The sequence below is a fragment of the Marmota marmota genome, unplaced genomic scaffold, assembly GCF_001458135.2.
Source record: "Marmota marmota marmota unplaced genomic scaffold, marMar, whole genome shotgun sequence".
Lineage (NCBI taxonomy): Eukaryota > Metazoa > Chordata > Mammalia > Rodentia > Sciuridae > Marmota > Marmota marmota.
In genome coordinates this window covers 1-5000 of record NW_026000068.1, presented here as the reverse complement: position 1 = coordinate 5000, position 5000 = coordinate 1, and positions in this window count along the sequence as shown.

The window sequence follows — 5000 nt, the reverse complement described above, 5'->3', positions numbered from 1 at the left end:
AATAGAGACAAGGATTCTTTGGGATAAGTGATTCAGTCACAGTGAGTCAATTTGTATTAGGACTTTTTTAAAAATAAAGTCATTCTTTAGGGAAAGTTAAACCATGAGTTGAAATAGAATCTCTAAAATGTCATTTTTTTCCCCTGTAGTGATCATGTTTTAAGAAGGAAAACCTAGAATCTAGTGACAGCATAAAAATATAATAAGTTAACATATGTTATTACTTCAACATGAAATATGTAAAAGAGGCACATACTTTGAATTTTTTAAAAGTTTTTTTTAGTTGTAGTTGGACACAATGCTTTCATTTTCATTTATTTATTTTTATGTGGTGCTCAGGCTCAAACCTACCACTTCACACATGCTAGGTGAGTGCTCTACCACTGAGCTACAACCCCAGCCCACATACTTTGAATTTTATATTAGTTTGAACTATTTGATTTTTGTGTTATAAATGTTCATAGTAAAATACAGCTAAGAGTGTCAGTTACTAATAATTAACTGTATGAATAATTAAACAAGTTTGAGAAAATATAACCATGTCCTAAGGTTTTACTTTAGAATAGTTTAATCTTTTTTGGGGGATGGTACTGGGGATTAAATCCATGGGCGCTAACCCTAATCCTTTGGCCTTTAATATTAATATTTACCCATACTGTTGCATCAAAAAGTGATATAATAACTGCCCTGTGGATTTTAATACTAGTATAAAATCAATACTATAAAATGTAAGTGATATAAATGCTACCTTGTGACTTCAAATACTTACATGATATCCATCTATTATAAAATTGATAAAATATCTTCCCTGTGGCAATTACTAATGTAATATCCTTATTCTAGAATCTAAAGCTAATATTGTAGCAGGAAAGTGACATTTAACATCAATGTGGTATCAATACTATAGCATGACAAACTAATATAATTGATTCCCCGTGGAATTTAATATGAATATAATATCCTAGTATACCATGTAAAATAAATATGATAGCTCTACTGTAGCCTTTAATACTGATGTTATGTCCATTCTATAGTATTTTATAGTAATATATTAGCTGTCCTGTGGACTTCATACCAACATGATATCCATATTGTAGCATCTAATGCTAATATAATAATATCTTCCCTGTGGCCTTTAATATTTACCCATACTATTGATATTATAATGTAATATCCAGATTATAGCATCTAAGACTAATATACTATCTGCCCAGTGAATTGCAGTAATAATAAAATATCCACAGAGAAGCACATAAACTTAATATAAGAGCTGTTTTGTGTCTTTTCATGATAATATGATATCTACTATATGCAATCTAAAAGTAACAGTAGCTGACTTTGGTTTTTAATATTAATGTAATATGCATACTATAGCATCCTAAAGTACTATAGCAGCTGCCCTGTGGTTTTTAATACCTTTATAATAGCCATACTATAGCACATAAATTCAATATAATATCTGAATTTTGGTCTTTACTACTAATATCCATATTATGGCATCTAAAAGTAATAAAATAGGTGCCCTGTGGCCTATAAATGTCATATGATAGCCATACTATGGCATCTAATACTAATATAATAGCTGACCTGTAGCCTTTGACTTTAGTATAATATCAATACTTTGTCCTCTGAAACTAACAGAATAGCTGTCCTGTAGCCTTTTAATACTAATTTTATCCATATGTAGCATCATTATAGTCTCCATGTAGCCTTTTATTCTAATATTATATTCATACTGTAGACTCTAAAATGAATAAAATAGCTTCCTTTTGGCCTTCAAGAGTAATATGATATGCACTATGGTACCTAGAAAATATTATAATAGCTTCCCTGTGGTCTTTAATACTAATAATATCCATGCTATAGTACCTAATACTAATAGGTGCCTGTTGTGTTTAATATTAAAGATGTCCATACTATACCTTCCAAAAACTAATATAATAGCTGCTCTGTGACCTGTAATATAAACATAATATCCATATTGTAGCATCTAAAACCATAGCTACCTGGTAGCCTTTAATATTGAGATAAAAACTGTGGCCTCTGAAATTAATGTAATAGCTGTCAAGTGATGTTTTAATACTGATAGTGCATACATACTATAGCACCAAAAACTGATAATATAGCAGCCTTGTAGAATTTCATAGTAATACAATAATTATAACAGAATATAAAACTTTAATATTAATAAAATATACTGTTGATCTAAATCTGATGAAAAGGCTGCCTGTAATCTATAATAGCCATATAATATCCTTACCAAAGCTTCTAAAACTAGAATAATAGTGCCCTGTGGCCTTTAATGTTAATAGGTATTCATACTACAGTATTTAAAGCTGATACAATAGCTGAATTGTGGTCTTCTATATCAATGCAATGTCAATATTATAGCATATTAAACTAATTTAGTAGCTTCCCTATGACATTTAATGCCAATGTAATATCTAACCTGTTCACTTTTATACTAACATGATATTTGTACTGTAGCCTCTGAAACTGATATAATAGCTAATTTATCATCTAAAATTAATATAGTAGCTGCCCTGTAACTTTAAAACTATTACAATTTTTATAGTATAGCATCAAAGTTAATATAATAGCTTCCCAGTGGCTTTTATATTAATATGATATCTGTGCTACAGTATATCTAATACTAAAAAATAGTGGCACTGTAGCTTTAAATACTAATATGATATCCATGCTACTGCAACTCAAGCTAACATAATAGATGATTTGTGTCCTTTAATCTTACTATAATATCCATATAATAGCATATATTACATAATAGATGATTTCTGGCTTTAAATATTAATATTATATCCATAATATAGCATCTTAAATTAATATTACATATGTCCTGTGTCCTTAGGACAAATATTATATCCATACTGTTGTGGACTTTAATACTAATATGATATCCATACCGTAGCTCCTCAACTTAATATAGTAGCTGCCTGGGCCCTTTAATATGATATGTAATATGATAAACATATTGTGCTCTTTAAAACTAAAGTAATAACTGCTCTGTGGCCTTTAGTGCTAATATAATATTTATAATATACCATGTAAAACTAATGTAATAACTTCCTTGTGTCCTTTAATATTGATAGTGTAGCATCCAAAACTAATATGATAGCTACCCTCTAGATTTTAATATCATAATATTCATACTGTGACCTCTAAATTTAATACAATAGCTGTCTTGTGGCCTTTATTACTGGTATGTTATTCATACTATAGCATGGAAAACTGATTAAATAACCATTCTGTGGCCTTTAATATTAATATGATTTACATATTATAGCAAAAAAACCTGATATCAGAGGTCTTTATTACTAATAGATGCAAACTATAATATCTAACACAAGTAAGTAGCTGTGCAATAGAATTTAATACTAAGTCACATCCATGCTAAAGCATGTTAAACTAATAGCTCCCCTGTAGCTTTTGATACTAATATTATAGCCTCCAAAACTGATGTAATAGATGTCCTGTGGCCTTTAATATTAATGTTACATCATTCCTATAACCTGTGAAACCAATTTAATAAGTTTCTTATGAAATTTAATATTCATTTAATATCCATATTATAAATCTAAAACTGATAAACAGGTGTTCCATATAAAACTGGTAAATAGGTCCTATAGTATTAATATGATATTGTATCACCTTAAACTAATATAATGTTAGCTTTGTGGCCATTAAACTAATATGATATTTATAGGATAGTATTAAAATCAATAAACTGCCATGTTGAGTTTAATGCTAACATGATATCCATACTTGAGTATCTAATAGTACATAATTATTGATCTGGAGTGTTTAATTCTAATATGATATTCATATTGGAACATCTGAAACTGATGCAATAGTTGCCCTGTGGCCTTTGATATTTATATGATATCCATCCTATAGTATCCAAAGTTAATAAAATATATTAGCTACCCTGTGGCCTTTAATATTAATATAATATCCATACTGCAGCATTTAAAATAATAGATGCACTGTGGCCTTAATACCATATAATTGGTTTGGATATGCTCATGTGTGAGACAATGTAAGAAAGTTTAAAGGTGAAATGATGGGTTATGAGAGCCTTAACCCAAATTAGTAATCCTCTGAAGGAATTAACTGAGTGGAAACTGCAGGCTGATAGTGTGTAGCTGGAGGAGGTGGGTCATTGAGGCAATGCCTTTGGGGTACATATTTGGTGAGCTGCACCTAGGTTCTCTGCTTCCTGATCACCACTTTCCTTCACCACACTCTTCTGACCCACCTTAAGCCCCAAGGAGTGGAGTTGGCCATCTATTGGCTGAGATCTCTGAAACTGTGAGCCCCTAAATGAACTTTTCCTCCTTTAAAATTGTTGTTGTCAGATCCTTTGGTTAAAGCAGTGAAAAAGATGACTGAAACAGTAACATACATGACATAGATCTAAAACAAATACAATAGTTGCCCTGATGCCTTTAATACTAATGTGATATTAAGAGTGTAACATCTAAAACTGATATATAATAGTTTCCCTGTGACATTTAATGTTATTATAATATTCATGCCATAACATCCCAAACTAACATTATAGCCTCCCTATAGCCTTTTATACTAAAGTAATATCCGTACTATAGCATTTCAAGCTAATATAATATCTTCCCTGTGCCCCATAAAGCTAATGTAATACATACTATTGCATCTAAAATTGATACAATAGCTGCTCTGTATCCTTTAATATCAATAGACATCCTTATTATAGCATCTTAACTTGATATAATAGTTGCTCTTTGGCTTTAATATTTATATGATACCCATAATAGCATCTAAAATTGATAAAATATTAGCCCTGTGGCCCTTATAGGTAATATGGTACCCAAACTATATCTCCTAAAACTAATATAATAGCTAGACTGTGGCATTTAATATTAATATTTTATCCATATTATGCCCTCTGAAACTAATAAAATAGCCCCCTTGTCATTTTAAGTAAAATATCCATATGATAGCAA